Below are 16907 nucleotides of genomic sequence, written 5' to 3' on the forward strand. Positions count from 1 at the left end.
CGAGGGGAGTACGGAAATGTTATTCACTGTGGAACAGGTCATAGGACAGCGTGAATGTCTGTCAGCTGTCCTTAATTACCCCCAGCAATTACTGCTGACCAACAGCTGCCGTTACTTGGCCACAAATTACGGAGTACGAAAATGGCATCCATCGTGGATGGATGACCAATGACCATGCGCAAGGGAGTTAATTTTCCATCCACTCGTGTCCTCAGGCAACGCCCCCGTACTACACCGTGGCCAATGCATTCCCCGCCATGAGATTGTTCTTTCTCTTGAGTTTCTTTGGTAGAACTCAGGAACTCATCTGAGTGTGCACATTACCGATCTAGCCATGGGCTCATCAATCTGGTCCATTAACAGTCACTTTCACAAGTTCATAAAACCATTGACAAAATTGTCTAAAGACCTTTCTTGACCCAGTCTTGACTTACGTTTCTTGTTGAGTGGTCTTCAGGTTTCAACCTGTTTTACCTTGGTCATGTCTCTGAGTGCTGAATACAATGTTCATCTGGACACTCGATGTAGGTTTCAGTTCTGGAATATAACAGCACTGCAGGGTAATAATTTTGTGGTAGTTTGACCTTCAATTCTTCTCAATCTGGCAGTTACTTTGTGAGCACAATGCATGTGACACTGATGGCTTCGTAACAGTGCATTAGATGGATATGACCAATATCTGGGCAATTTCAAGACAGCCACATCCCTCTGGAAGACTTCAAAATTGTTTATAGACTTTTCAGAGTTTGTTAGATCTCTTCTGTGGCCTATTTTCCCAGAGGAAAACAAAGTTGCCTAATAATTATGCACACCTGATATTGGGTATTGGGCTCCTTCGATCACGCCATCTCTTAATATACAAATATGCATGACCTGGAATGCTTAAATCCAATAGGTATGCATGTCCATAGAGGTTGGTGGCAGAAAATATGCATATAATGGACAATATGGTCAAAAAACATGTTTGCCTAATAATTCTGCACACAGTGTATACGGAGTATACCCACTTCTAAATTTTAGGGGATTCAGTATACCAACTTAAAATTGATTGATCCATTATTTAGAATGGCATAAATATATACAGTATACCCACTTCAAAAAATGCGAGAATATACAGTAGGCCTATACCCACTTCAAAAAAGTAGACTACACCTAGACTACAAATATTTTCCTACGGGGCGAATAACACCCCCAATGCCGAAGGCGGAGTGCTGTTATTCCGCTTCGAAGGAAATATATTTTCCGTAGTCACGTGTGGACAATACATTATCCCGCTTATGCCGCCTTTACCAACATTAGAAAGCATACATAGTAAACCAGTAGTTTATAGTAACATGTTTATTGCCATTTTATAGCGTGCGCAAAGAAAGATAGTTTGTGGAACGCTCATAATTTAAAAAGAAAGAAAGGAGTAGCACACTGGAGCTGAATGCAGAATCAAAAACTGTATTAAACAAAGCCGAAAAAAGTAAATAAAACCGACAGACAGGGGACAAACGTTTCGGTCAGCCCATCATCTTCCTTTTCTTCCTTTTCATACTGCTCTTGGAATTACGCACCGAGCAATACGCTCAGGATATGACATTGGCGCGGACGCCACCCCACCATTACGCGCATAATTTAAAAAGGTTAACAAGCAACAGAGTTTGGCTACTTTCTAACTTGTTACAGCCACATTGCGCTTCAAACTGTTTGCAGGCTGCCTCGTTCACTGCGCGATATCTACTAAACTCGGGTTCATAACAGGATCATTTCTATCTGATCTGCGACAACCACTGATGTGCGCCCTGACCATCATTAGCTATCTATCGATCCTGCTACAGGCTGAACACTTTGAGCCGGATGGTTGGCTGGAGGAGGCAACGCTAGCCTAAAGAGTAGGCTACTTCACCCTTAAGGAAACTATCAAGGAACTCCTCACTTGTTACTCACATAGTGTTAATAAAATATGTCACGACAGCGGCCGGCGGACAGTGACAGTTTGCTTTCTTGAAATAACAACATTCGGACAATAGTGTAGACTTGTGCGCTACACGCTGGGGTGGGGCAGGGCGGCTGTAGGTATCCATTGCGCGCGGCCGGTCGCTTTGGGAACTGTGTGTAAGTTGCATTTGGGTAGGCTATTGCGCGTGTTATAGTTGATTAAGTAATTGACGGGCCAACGTCCGGCAGCAGTGGCTGAGTGTGTAACTTAACTTAACTTAACTTTTGTAGGCTACTATCGTCCGAGTGTCTCCAGATTGTGATTATTTATTCATTTATTCAAAGACGATAGCAGTTTACAGACGCTGCTGGTCGCATGGATATTGTGGGGGTTTTCCCTCCTAATTGTATTTTATGAAATTGTAAAAATAAAACTACCATAACCTTTACTCCCGTTGTCTGTCGTTCCTGAATCGTGGTCTAAATTTCACCTCTTACAATAGTGTCCAGTCCAGTGAATGATCCTGCATCCATGGCTAATTGGATAAAGCATACTAAGTGGATTTATCACATGTGAAACGAGAAGGCAGAAAGTGCAATTAGTTAATAAATGAAACAGTGTACAGGTCAGTGCTGGTAAAAAAAAGAGTTTTAATGACTTGCACAAAGTTGATGCTCGTTTGGTGAACTTCAAAACCTGCGCTGTATTCAATAAAAGCTGGGCATAAAAGCTGCATTTTTGTCGAGTAATGTCCATTTGAACCTCACGTGAAAGTAACGGGGATTGTGCTGCATTTGGTGGATGGAGCTGATATTACGCACATAATTCTACTGAATAAACATCCAACTGCGACCCAAACGGTAACTTGTCGTGGTAGTCTATGTCGAATATGCCTTAATTTGGCTGTTTGCTATTCGCCTCTGGCATCATCCGAGCATGTGTAGTGCGAGACGCCATTATGACGTCAAACACAGTAGGCTATGGATACTTATTTAACAACTTTAATGAAGATGTCATGTAGACTGTTTGACGGCCCCTTCCATAGGACAGCATTCATCCATCTATCCATCCCTTCCTCATCTTTACGCGCAACGGTAATAATAGCCATTACTTTTCTTGTAGACGTTGCGGTAATATTTTATTCATCATCGACTTATTTCAAGCAGCATTCCACTGTCCACTCTGCGTGGCCCTGTTGAAAGGGTTGCCTTGTCTATGCGGGAAGGGGGATCCACTGAACACGGCAGGTCATTTGCATGACAAGACTTCATGCCCATTAGCGAACACTTTGTTCTCAACAACTTCCCATTAAGAAATGTGTATTCTGAATGTGTTTGTCGCCGTTTTCAGCAAGCCTGGCGTCGCCATGAGGACCTGATGTTTTCCACAGAAAACATGCATGGTTGCCACCACTTAAAAAGGTGCTTGGAGAGGAGGCAAAAATTAAAGTACTAACGTCAGTTCTGGCCAGGCCATGGTAGTCAAGAAGCTTGCTGCCCTCCCCTTCATCTAATTAATTCCTAATTGATCCAGGTGCATTCTCTCAGCTGATAATCTTTCTTCCCTAGCGATTGGCCACACGGCTTCGGCACGCCTTTTAAATTCTATCCACTTCCTCTCAACTGTATGCTGCTCGGTTTTTGCTGGAGTTGGTGTTGCTGGTTGCTTGTTTTCGTATGCCTTCTGAACACGTTGTTTAGCGTTCTCTTTGTCGATATCGTTTCATCTCTGGTAGGCTGCACATTTTTCTTTGAGTTGCCTCGTTAGTTCTGCCTCCGTTCCGACAGGGAGTAAGCCTACACCTATAATTTCAAAAGTTACGCACCTCAATTTGGACAGTTGATTGTTTTCTCCGTGCGGTGCCGTCCTCTAGGGCGTTAAAACAGATTTTTGTGATGCCTACCCCAGTTTATGTATTTTGCTGGCTGTAGGCCTACAATTTCCCATGCTTTGAGCTTTCGCTGATTGTAATATTACAAACTGCTTCATCACATTCCGCACCTGCGCGTTTGGTGAACTTGCACTTTCTTTGTTTCCCCTCGGCAGTGATAAATACATTCGATCTGTTTACAGCTGCAACTGGTGGTGATGTTTGGCCAATGCCATGTTCTGTGCTTTGGCTGCATGTCAACGCTTTCAATGTGTTGCAGAAGTTAATAGGCCCTATAAGTGGCTTAGGCTATGCCTGTAATTTACATTGTCTCGGGCTTCCCATCTGATCACTTTAAATGCCTCGCACGCCGTTTTTGAATCGCTTTGGTTCTTGTCATTGTCCACTCTGATGGTAAACCGGATTTTGGCTTGCTGCTTTTTCACCACGCATGTTTCAGTTGCTTACAATATAAATTCACAATTCTTGCGGAGGTGGATATTTGATGGTTAACTTGTTGCATTTACCGTCTGCTGGCGTTTGATATAGGTGCTTAATTGACCTTTGCCGTGGGATGATAAATCCATTTTCATTTAACATTCACGTGAAAGTTGTCGCATGGAGTACTGTAGTCTATTTTGCGCTTTGAGTCGCATGGCGGTATAGTGTAGCCTATAGAAATCTGGCGACCCTGTGCATTTGTGCTTCGTGCTCTGAAACGGTTGGATTGAATAGCCTATGCTTCCTTTGTCACAATAGTTAGGTAAGGGAGACGTCATACGATGCGATTTTTAAATTACAGTATGTTTGTTCCACCGTCCTCGCCGGTCACCTGTCACTTTGTAACAAAACCACAGGTGTTTCTAATCGGGCGTGGCTTGAATTGATTGTTGCTGGAAACCGTGCTTCGGGACCTGTGGTTATTTATTTATTTTTGCATTATTTTTATTCAGTGACTCTAGCTGTTTAGCCTATATGCTGGTGACTGCAGCTTATCCGTCTTGTTTTTGGCATTCCTGGTGTTCAACGCATTCCCCTTGCACCCCCTGTGACCATTTGCAGTGTGCTAGCTCTAGGCCTATTACCTAGATTGATGTGCTCTTTGTAGGCTATCTACTGCTTCCTGGCTATTCATCTGTTAGTTTTTGGGGAGTTGCAATTAGCATAGTTCTGAGTTGTCTGCAATGTTCGGGATGTTGTCTCTGCTGCTTTATAGTAGGCCTACTGGCCTGTTTGGTTAAGTTTTGCTAGCTCTGTATCCTAGACTAGGATATAATGTTCTGGTGAACCATTTGCTTCCTGGCTGCTAGTCTAGGTGCTTGCAGTGTGTATAGTCATAGTCCTGGCTGGGCTGTGTAGGTACTCTGGCTGTGGCCTGGCTGTAGTGTGGTCGCTGTTTCTCTCAGTGCTGGTGCCCTGTTGTGCTGGTATGTAGTCAGTCCTGCTGTTTTGGCCAATGTAGTGTAAGTATTTAGTCTGGAGTCCGCCATTACTACTAGCAAGGGATGCATTGTCTTTATGTTACTGGCTGATGTAGGCTGTGCTAGCATGGCTATATTGCTCATCTGTTAAAGCCTGGTTGTATGCCTAACCGTGACCTTGCATGGCTGTGTATCTTTCTGCTAGCTCGGTTTGGTTGTGCAGTAGTGCTTGTGCTGCCTGTATGGCATTATTAGCTCTTCCCCTCATTCTGGTCACTTTGGTTAAACTATCTGCATCGTACAATATCAACTGTAGGCTATTATGTTGGGTAGTGGTGTGCATGATGGGTCTTATTTAGCACGTTTAGGTCTCGTCATGCTCATGGAGCCATGTCGTGGTCTCTGCTGGGGGAGGCTGCATCAGTGGTCATGTTGGCCTTTAGTGTAGATCATGTTGCTGTAGTGTAGTGTAGAATGTTGCCGTGTCTGGACAATTTTGCTGATTTCGTCTGCTTTTGCTGCCAACTGCATAGTATACATAGGCCTTTGCTAATGCTGTTAGCTTCTGTGGTCTGTTGGCATTGTTTCCCTGTGTAGTCGTGGTGGCACTGTTAGCTCATAGTCTGAATTGGCTCTGCTTGCTCGGCAAGTGTACTCTAGTGTTGCTCATGTTTTGTTAATGGTCGCCAGTGTTGCTTCATAGGATGGTAATCGTGCTGTCTGGCTAATGTTCGCCCTGTGAGCATGTTGACTCTGTTGTTCATGGTAGCATTGATTGCCCTGAGTAGTCCATGTGCTGCAATTGCTATTGGCTCATACTCTGTCTAACTACAGCTGGCTCACATATAGTTTAACTGCATTGGGTCCTGCGCCTGCCTCCAGTCATATTATCTATATGCTGTCAGATCTGCTGGATTGTATTGTGCAGCTACCGTAACTGCAGTGGGCTCACTTGGTTTAGTCTAGCGGCTGCTTCATTGGTCGGTTTAGTGTCTAGCCAGCGGCTGCCTGCTCATATTGTTTCAATGTAGCTTCTGCTGACTGTCGCCATCTCTGGTCTCCCTGCTGCTCTCGGATAGGCTTTACCTACAACCGTATCTGTCCATCATTCTAGCTATTGGTTGCCATCATGGAGGCCCAGCTTATTGTGTGCGGTCACGTGGTCCTTGTCAACCTGCTGTTTTTTTCCGGATCCTAGAGTAGCGCTGATCCTGTGTGGGTGTTCAGGCCATGTTAGCAGTGTTCTCTATGTTGACGCGTCTAGATGATGCAGTGATTCGCTGTCACCTTGTGCTGCCAACTGCATATTTCGTAGTCCTTGTCAATCAGCTGCCGTTCTGGGCTCTGGAGTAGAGCGGCACTGATCCTAAAGAATCAGCCCATTTGCTGCTGCCCGTCCGCCTAGTCAATTTTTATGCTGCCTGTACGCCTAGTCTATTTGATGCTGCCCGCTACCAGAGACAGCCCACGTAAGAGACGGAGCACTCAAAAAGCCTTCCATAGGAACAAACGAGAGCATTTGGCTACGCAAACATGGCGCTGGCCGGCGTCCCTCCCACCTGTCCGGTAACGAGAGCCAATTGCTTGCTGAGCTTATCCAATCATCCCGCCTAGTCCATTTTGCTGTTGCCTGTCCACCTAGCCCATTTTGCCACTGCCCATCCACCTAGCCCATTTTGCCACTGCCCGTCCACCTAGCCCATTTTGCCGCTGCCCGTCCACCTAGCCCATTCACTGTTTTATTTATTTGTTTGCCATCCTAGCCCATCTAGTGCCACGGTCTAGTTTACTTTATCCTAACAATTCTCGGACAAACCATCGTTGACACGCCTATTTGCTGCCTCCCATCTGCCTAGTTCTTTTTTGCTGCTGCCTGTCCACCTGCCCATTTTGCTGCTGCCCGCTACCTAGCCCATTTGGCTGCTGCCTGCCCGCCCAACCCATTTCTGCTGATGCCCACCTTGCCCATTTATTTATTAAGCCATCCTAGCCTTAGTGCCTCCAGTCTGTGTACTTGATCCTAATGACTCCCAGCCAAGTCTATTTAACCACTGTTGACGCTCTATTTCTCTATGTGCATCTGACTGTCCAACAGCTGGCCTTGTCTTTAATCCTACCTAAAGTCTATTTTACAGCTGGTGATGGGGCACTTAACTGCCACTAACCGAGGATGCTGCCAACCCCAAATTGTTAACTGCGGCCAACTTATTGGTCATCTAGTTACATTTTATCCTTTTGGCTGGGGTCGTTCATTTCACCTGATTTCTACTGGCCTATTTAACTATCTACCGACCTATCTAGTTTTCTCTTTCGCTACTGCTGGGCAAGTTTGTATTTTTGCTGCTGCCTGGCTATGTCCTATTGCTGCTGCTGTGATCCTAATATAACTGCTGCTAAACAAAACTTCTGCTGGTCTAGTCTGGTTAATAGAAATCTGCCTATTCCAGTTAACTTGACGATTTATGCCACATTTAGCCAATGACTGGCCCAGCCTCTTGATTATACTTACTACTGGCATAGTCAATATGACTGCTCCTCTGATCACATGCATGATTTACTCTGGACTAGTGCATGATGTTTTTTTGGGGGGATATCTAAATTCGACTGCTCAACCAATCCTCTCATTTTAACTGACTTTGAGAGGATTACCAGGTATGGAATTCTGCTGCCTATGCACGCTACCTACGGCCGGACATGCGCGCCATTCTTAATGCCCAGAAGCCATGTCCCCTGCTGCCCCTGGTGGTAACCAATAAGTGTCTGCATCTATGCGTCGTGCTGCCATCTGCTGCTCCTGCTGCTGCTATGCCCCCCCACCCCCCTGCCTTTACCAAATTTAGTTCCAAATTTAGTTTTAGATATTTGGTTTGGGGGGCTTATCTTTATAGCTATGACATCCTCTCATCGTATTCGAGAGAGGATTACCAGGTATAGTCTGTTTGGGGGGTTATCTCTCGCCCTGTCCTGCTGGGGTGAGAATTCCCTAAACTGCTGCTGCCCCTGACTAAATGCTTTTCCATGCTGCTCATGGAAATAGGGGGGTTCCTCCGAACAGAGCTATACCGCCAAATGTAATTCATAATTTCAATAAAAGAAATTGCATTTATATTCTTCTCTTGTGTTTCTTGACTGAAATGGTTCTGACAGAAATTAAAGTACTAACGTCAGTTCTGGCCAGGCCATGGTAGTCAAGAAGCTTGCTGCCCTCCCCTTCATCTAATTAATTCCTAATTGATCCAGGTGCATTCTCTCAGCTGATAATCTTTCTTCCCTAGCGATTGGCCACACGGCTTCGGCACGCCTTTTAAATTCTATCCACTTCCTCTCAACTGTATGCTGCTCGGTTTTTGCTACCCACCACCTCCCCTGCTCCACCTTGTCGTGTATGATGTGACATGTTCTCTTGTCACGTCGCTTGGCTCTGTTCATGGGGGGTTATCTCTCGCCCTGTCCTGCTGGGGTGAGAATTCCCTAAACTGCTGCTGCCCCCTGACTAAATGCTTTTCCATGCTGCTCATGGAAATAGGGGGGTTCCTCCGAACAGAGCTATACCGCCAAATGTAATTCATAATTTCAATAAAAGAAATTGCATTTATATTCTTCTCTTGTGTTTCTTGACTGAAATGGTTCTGACAGAACTGGTACAATTTAGGCTGCATTAAAGCATACACGTTAGCTTTCACGTTGTGCGATGGATGGAGACAAGTTTGGAATCGCTCCCTCTCTCTCCCTCTCTCGCTCACACACACACGCGCGACGTAATTCTCTGCACTCTTTGCAAGACTCTGCTGTCACTTGACTCGTCTTATTGGATACCAGCCAAAATTGTAAGCTAGATAGCCAATAGTTTCGATTGTGCTGCTTGGACTGGAGGTATTTAAACTGCTAAAATTTAGGCTGCATTAAAGCATCCGCACGTTTCAACTTTCACGTTGTGCGATGGGTGGAGACAACTTGGGAATCGCTGTAAGTTAGAGATTTTTTTTAAAACATAGGCTGGCAAGATGTAAATGACCTGCACTGCTTGAAAAAGACGATCGACTATGTGCCTAAGGCATCTTAAATACTAAAAACTAATAGGCGGATGGCGGGTGGATTCGGTTTTGGAAATTGGAGAAAAAACATTAGGGCGGGTGGATAGCAGGTGGATTAGAAATTCTAAGAAGCGGTTGCGGATGAAATAATACATCCACCGCGCACCTCTAGGCCTACTCCACACGTAGGTATATTCCAGACCTACAGAAGACGGTAGCTAGAAGCGTTCATCTAAAAAGTTACCGGAAAGTCAGAAAACTCGCTGCATGACAACCAAATGTGCTCAGTAGACGCACGCTGCCCTGATTCAAAGCGACAAGGCTGTGCTTGGTCCCGCCTCTCTGCCCGCAGCTGGGGATACTCAAATACTGTTCCAGAAATGTAAGGAGTAGAAAGTAACATAGGCCTACAGATATTTGTCAAAAAATGTAACGGAGTAAAGTAACGGCGTAAAAGTGAAAAAAAGCTCCTCAAATATTGTTCCAGAAATGTAAGGAGTAGAAAGTAACCTAGATAATTGTCAAAAAAATGTAACGGCATAAACGTAAAAAACCGACAACATACCAGTTAAAATGAGTAGGCCTAAGTACATTTTATTTATGAAGCACATCTGAAAACAGCAAAAAAAAAACAGTGGATTTAGCCTACATACTAGATTACTAGATACTAGATACATTACTAGAGAGAGAGACTTAACACGGGTGCAGGAGTTCTATAATGTTTTCCGACACTGTTATTTTTTCTGCCTCATGCGCGAACTATTGATTGTCATTCAGTTTGTGCCATTATTAGGCCTATATGAATCGCGGGTAAATCAGTTTTACCACATATTTAGACTTCGAACAAAAGAAATAGGCCTAGGACACACGGGAATAATAGGATATAAAATAGGCAGCCTGACTGGATCGATGGACGATTTCCAACAATAAAAGACAGGAAAGAAACAAAATAGGCAGCTACCAGCTTATTCAATTAATAAAACTATAGCCCAAGAACATTGCCTCGCCGGGCAGAGAGAGAGAGAGAGAGAGAGAGAGCGCGGTCCTATGCAGTGTTAATGTAACGATTTAACTTCTCTCTCTCTCTCTTTACTGTAGCCATGGACTTAACACAGGTGCATGGGTTCTGTAATGTTTTCAACACTGTTATATGCATAGTGCTCTGGCTCATGCGCGAACTTTGTTGTCATTCAGAATCAGAAACATCAAAGTGTCGGCAGACAGCATTCTCTTGTTGCTGGTGCTTCGCATCTAAAAAGTTACCGCCCAAGAACATTGCCTCGCCGGGCAGAGAGAGCGAGAGAGAGTGATAGAGAGAGAGAGAGAGAGAGAGAGAGAGAGAGAGAGAGCGCTCCTATGCAGTGTTAATGTAACGATTTAACTTCTCTCTCTCTCTCTCTCTCTCTTTACTGTAGCCATGGACTTAACACAGGTGCATGGGTTCTGTAATGTTTTCAACACTGTTATATAAGCCTAGTGTTCTGGTTCATGCCGAACTTTGTTGTCAAAAAATGTAAGGGCGTAAACGTAGGCTAAATTGTCAAAAAATGTAACGACGTAATCGTAAAAACAACAACAACATACCAGTAAAAACGAGTAAGTGCATTTTATTTATAGATTTACATGTTTAAATCAACAAAAAACAAAACTTAACAGCTGATTTAGGCCTATTTAAATAGGCTAGACAAAACCGTTAAAATGAACATATTTAAATAGACAAAACCGTTAAAATGAGCATTAAAAAAGCTGATTCTAAGAAAACCCGCATTAAAAAAGCTGATTTACATTTCTAATATAGGCAGACTGAAGGGACCTTTAGTTGAAACCTAAGGATCTTTAGTTCAATTTTAAGGACCTTTCGTAGGCTTTTGCGGTAAACGGACCGTCCTCGACTAAAGATCCCCTGCCTTATACTAATGGTCCAACGTTTTGTTCGAATGGTCCCCTCTCAAGAATCCATTCGAGGAAAAGACCTGTACCCCCACACACACACACACACACACACACACACACACACACACACACACACACACACACACACATTCAGCCCTTGAAAGTCTTTCTGTAATACCACTATTATTATTAGGCTACATCAGCATTACAATCATGCATTGTAGTAATGCTGCATCATACTAAATGGTAACTGAGAAATGATCACATGCACGCACACTCTTTTTGCTTTATTATATTGTATCTCATACCACGGTAATTGAGAAATAAACACACACAGAGAGAGAGACACACACACACACACACACAAACACAGACACACAGAGACACAGACACACACACACAGACACACACACACACACACACACACACACACACACAGGTGTGTATGAGGAAACAAATCTGGGAGATAAGGGCAAAGGTGCAGGTGTGTGTTTTACTTGGAGTATTGCTTCCTCTCTGCCCAGCACTTGTCACACTTGAGTCTTTCTCAGTCTACTGTTGGTTGATATTGGATGACGCCCAAACTGGATCCAGTTTTACTTGTTTATGCAGAAGTGTCCAATTACACTTGGCATACATACACGCATGCACACACCCGGACACACACACACACACACACACACACACACACACACACACACACAAACGTGCACATGCACAAACACACGTACAGAGGCGATTCTAGGGTCAGGTGGGGGCCCCAAGCGAGAATGCAAAAGAATGAACATTTGACCCAAAATCGCCACTACTGTGGTAACGTATGGGCTGTTATTCACTATCTAGTGGCTTGGGGGCCCCAAGCGGCTGCCTGCCTTGCCTGGTGGCAAGATGCGCCTCTGCACACGTACACATGCACAAACACACCAACGCACATACAGTATATCACGAAAGTGAATACACCCCTCACAGTTTTGCAGATTTTTGAGTATATCTTTTCATAGGAAAGCATTACAGAAATGTAACTTTGACACAATGATTAGTGACCTTTTAACAACATATTTAACCGCTTAAATTTCTTGTTCACTCAGAAAAAAAATACAGTCATTAATGTTTGAACATGTACTCACAAAAGTGAGTACACCCCAGATTAAAATCCGGTAGAGAAGGGGCTATGTTGGCTCGAATCGTCTCGAAATGAAACGAAATGAAAAGGGATGACAAGGGAGGTCATCAGTGTGCGTTTCAACCTTTCTTTGCATTGAACGTTTACATTTTGAGTCTGCATCTGGCTTAAATAGATTGGTGTGAGATTTGAATGCAATCTTATGGAGAATATCATGATCTGCTTCAGTAGTCACAGTGCATGTTGACATGCATGTTTCTTTTAGGTGTATTTCAGATTGCCAATGTTGACAGCATTCATGCATCCCCAAACCATGTCAGTCCCACTACCATGCTTGCCTATTGAGAGGATACACCTTTTTTGTAAAACTCACTTGTTTACCACCACACATGCTTGACACCATCTAAAGCAAATTTGTTTATCTTGGTCTCAAGAGAGATGAACAGACCAAGGATATGGATCACTGGAACCATGTCGTGTGATCTGAAGAGACCAAGATAAACAAATTTGCTTTAGATGGTGTCAAGCATGTGTGGTGGTAAACAAGTGAGTTTTACAAAAAGGTGTATCCTCTCAATAGGCAAGCATGGTAGTGGGACTGACATGGTTTGGGGATGCATGAATGCTGTCAACATTGGCAATCTGAAATACACCTAAAAGAAACATGCATGTCAACATGCACTGTGACTACTGAAGCAGATCATGATATTCTCCATAGGATTGCATTCAAAACTCACACCAATCTATTTAAGCCAGATGCAGACTCAAAATGTAAAAGTTCAATGCAAAGAAAGGTTGAAACGCACACTGATGACCTCCCTTTTCATTTCATTTCATTTCGAGACGATTCGAGCCAACATAGCCCCTTCTCTATCGGATTTTAATCTGGGGTGTACTCACTTTTGTGAGTACATGTTCAAACATTAATGGCTGTATTTTGTTTTTTTCTGAGTGAACAAGAAATTTAAGCGGTTAAATATGTTGTTAAAAGGTCACTAATCATTGTGTCAAAGTTACATGTCTGTAATGCTTTCCTATGAAAAGATATACTCAAAAATCTGCAAAACTGTGAGGGGTGTATTCACTTTCGTGATATACTGTACACATAAACAGACACACACACACACACACACACACACACACACACACACAGTCACACACCAACAAAAGTTATGCACACACTACGCAACTTAACTAACTCATTTATCAAATAGCTGTGACTAAAAGAGTTATTGACATGCTTATGCAGTTAAAATAGCCTACTTGTTAACATCTCAGTTGGCAGTACTTGAGCAGCCGGTTTAAATCTCAGGCGCTTTGACCTCATTCAGCTATTGTACACAGGCTACACAGGGTTGGATTAGCACACACAGGTATGGTTATAGCCTAGGGACCCGTGATGGGTTGTGTGCGCACAGGCAAAAACTAAAAAAACACAGGTGCCAGACGTGGTGAAGAATAAGCTCCAAAAAATCTACTTTATTTAATTAAAACAAGGGCATTTCAATCAGCCTGCAGGATAAGCTTGTTTTAATCAAAAAGGTTTTTTTTTAATCAAAAAGGTTTTTTTCTTTTAGATTATTCGCCGTGTGTGTGTGTGTGTGTGTGTGTGTGTGTGTGTGTGTGTGTGTGTGTGTGTGTGTGTGTGTGTGTGTGTGTGTGTGTGTGTGTGTGTGTTGGGGGTTTGGGGAGGGAATCGATAATGGCAGTGTAACTGTGACAGTACAGTAGTTTTAAATCGTGTTCATTCTTCTCTCCACAGTGGGCAGATTATGTTCTCCTCAATTCCCAGTTCAGCAGTAAGACGCTGTAATTTTGTCATATGCAACTTGTGTAATTTTTGTGCTAATTTTGCCTCCTGCGGGGGCCCACAGCAGCCTGGATGCCAAGGGGCCCCGGGCCAACTTCACCTGGCCCTGAGGCTACATCTTATCCATTGTCTGGAAACAGACAGTATGTCTTACAGGTGCGTCATTACCGGCAGTTGTGGGTGGACCACATTCTTTTGAACAGTTGAATTTAACCAGTCAGTCGTACATACACACACACACACACACACACACACATACACATACACATACACCAGCACTGACAATCTCCTGTGAAGGGTCACCTTTAACTTAACATTCGTGTGTAAATGGTTGTGTGTACTTAGCGATCTCTAACTTTACAATAGTTTGGGTATAAAGTTACAATTACATGAGGCCCTGCTGTCCTGCCTGATATACGGTGAGTGCTGTTCATTATTCCATATGTATAAAATGGTGACGGCTTTGGATAAGAGTCTGCTAAATGTAATGTAATGTGATGTAATGTAACGCTGTTAAAAGGTATTTCTAGTATCTTATTAATCTCACTGTGATGCGTGTGTGAGTGCTGTTCATTGTCCCTTACCTATAAAATGGCGAGAGCTTTGGATAAAAGTGTCTGCTAAATGTAATGTAATGTGATGTAATGCAATGTGATGTAATGTAATGTGATGTAGTGCTGTTAAACTTCTTTTTTAGTGTCTTATTAATCTCACTGTGATCAGTTTCAAAGTGGCTCCCAAGCTGTTGCAAGAGACTGATGCCATCTCTCTGCGCAGCTGGGCCTGCCGGTAGGCCCGTTGACACTTAACTGGAACGACTCAACTACAACATTGCTATAACATTACGAACTTTAAGTAACAGATTAACCTGTTTAGACACTGCATTATAAACTTGCTGTTACCAGAATGGCAATGACCAAGTCGTAGTGCACTACTAAAGGCCCTGTACACTGTCATAGTATAGTAGTACTATGGTACTTAACTTTTCAATTACTATTAAAGTGGCCACTGCTGATATGGCGTGCATGATGCGCCTATGACTTGAACATTATAATGTTGAGAACAATGCGGTCATAATATAGGCTCTGCCCAAAGGGGTTAACCCATTGATGCTGGATGTTGCGTAGCGCAACATTGACCCTGGCGCCTGGAGCTGCATAACGCAACAATGTAATGCACGATGAATGTCTTAGCGTTTAAATGCAAATTATCTCATGTTTTTATGTGCTTCAGAGGCTCAGATATTTAGGTTTTTATAAGCAGAAAGTACCATTTCCCAAAAAGGACTTAGGCATTTAGCACCCATTTCTGCAGGCGCTTCAGGCATCAATGGGTTAAGATATGCTCTCCTTTGGGTGAATGTCTTCCACTGTTAGTCAGTGTACATACTGTGCACACACCGTTCAGATTTGATTCTATAGTCTAATTTGTCAAAGATTATCCAACATTTCAACACCTGTCTTCCTCTCACAAACAGCTTCCATGCCAAGGATACTTTAAAAAAAAATTCTAAATCCAGAGAGACTGGTTGAAATAGCTGTAGTTTAAGATACAGGCAGTCATGGGTAAGCGGTTAGGGCGACTTGTAGCCCAAAGGTTGCCGGTTCGACTCCTGACCCGCTCGGTTGGTGGGGGCAGTAATTAACCAGTGCTCTCCATCACCATCCTCCTCCATGACTGAGGTACCCTGAGCATGGTACCGTCCCACTGCACTGCTCCCTTGGGGCGCCATTGGGTCTGCTCCCTTGCACAAGTGAGGCATAAATACAATTTCGTTGTGTGCAGTTTGCAGTGAACACTTGTGTGCTGTGGAGTGCTGTGCCACAATGAAAATGGGAGTTGGAGTTTCCCAGTGGGGCTTTCACTTTCACTTATTGGGAAAGATGTCTATGCAGACTAGACATTAATCTTGTGACGCTCTTTTTTCCCTATATAGGCCTACCTTTGGTTTTGATATCTCCACTTTTTCTACACGATTTTAATTACGATTTAATGTAACCAGTAATCAATGTAACCAGTAATGCAGTGATAATGCCCCCCCCCCCTTATCTGTTTACATCTTGTTGTCTGAGAAGTCTCCTCCCATTCCTGTTCACATCTCTAAATATAGAAGAATGACAGTAAACTCAAAGGGAAGAATGCTAACACAGTCATGGGTGTGGCAGTGTTCTCATAGATAGGCCAGTCATAGTTGCAAGGACAACTAATACAAATAAACATGATTAACTGCAGAATCTGTTTTTCAGCAAGAATAGCTTCCTAATTAAAAGACTGAAGGAAAAAGATCATTGGTACAGGCACCTTAGTTGATTGATGAACTAGAATGCACTCAGAAAGAGCAGACCTCCGCCAAGGAAGCTGTTTGATAGAACATTTGACTGTTACACCCTTTTTGTGGAGTTAGAAACTGGAATGCTAAAATTCCCCTTGTCCCACGAATCAACTTGCAATCACTAGGGGCGTGTAGATTTGTAGGCTAGCAATGGTGAAAAGTCCTGGCTCCGGTTCATGATCCGAATCACCACCAAACTTTAATCACTCGTTCCTTTGGTACTGTAATTTCCAACAACTTCACAAAGTTTCATCCAAATGCCTCATAAGTTTTTAAGTTATCCTGCTCACAGACAGACAGACAGACAGACAGACAGACAGACAGACAGACACACACACACACACAGACAGACAAACCAACACGACTGAAAGCATAACCTCCTTGGCAGGTAAAAAAAAAAAAAACTTGGCGCATGTTTGCATCTCATACACAAGGCCGTAGAGATACACGTCGATTTTTAATAGATTTCCACATACAATAAATTTTGTTGTCCACTTTTT

At 43.3% G+C, this 16907-nt stretch overlaps 1 protein-coding gene across 3 annotated transcripts in view; it reads left to right on the top strand.

The window, feature by feature from the left end:
* The window catches only part of LOC134439079 (sushi, nidogen and EGF-like domain-containing protein 1), an 83485-nt gene that overhangs the window by 47534 nt on the left and 19044 nt on the right, over positions 1 to 16907 (top strand). Inside the window, exon 1 of one of the 3 annotated variants that reach the window (XM_063188927.1) lies at positions 13995 to 14494. The exons of 1 other annotated variant lie outside the window; for it this stretch is intronic. The gene's annotated coding sequence lies outside the window, so the exon portion shown is untranslated. Of the gene's footprint in view, positions 1 to 13994; positions 14495 to 16907 lie in introns of those variants that run through there. One more of the 3 variants, XM_063188918.1, reaches the window with a different exon arrangement.

This window comes from Engraulis encrasicolus, chromosome 2 (assembly GCF_034702125.1).
Source record: "Engraulis encrasicolus isolate BLACKSEA-1 chromosome 2, IST_EnEncr_1.0, whole genome shotgun sequence".
Classification (NCBI taxonomy): Eukaryota; Metazoa; Chordata; class Actinopteri; order Clupeiformes; family Engraulidae; genus Engraulis; species Engraulis encrasicolus.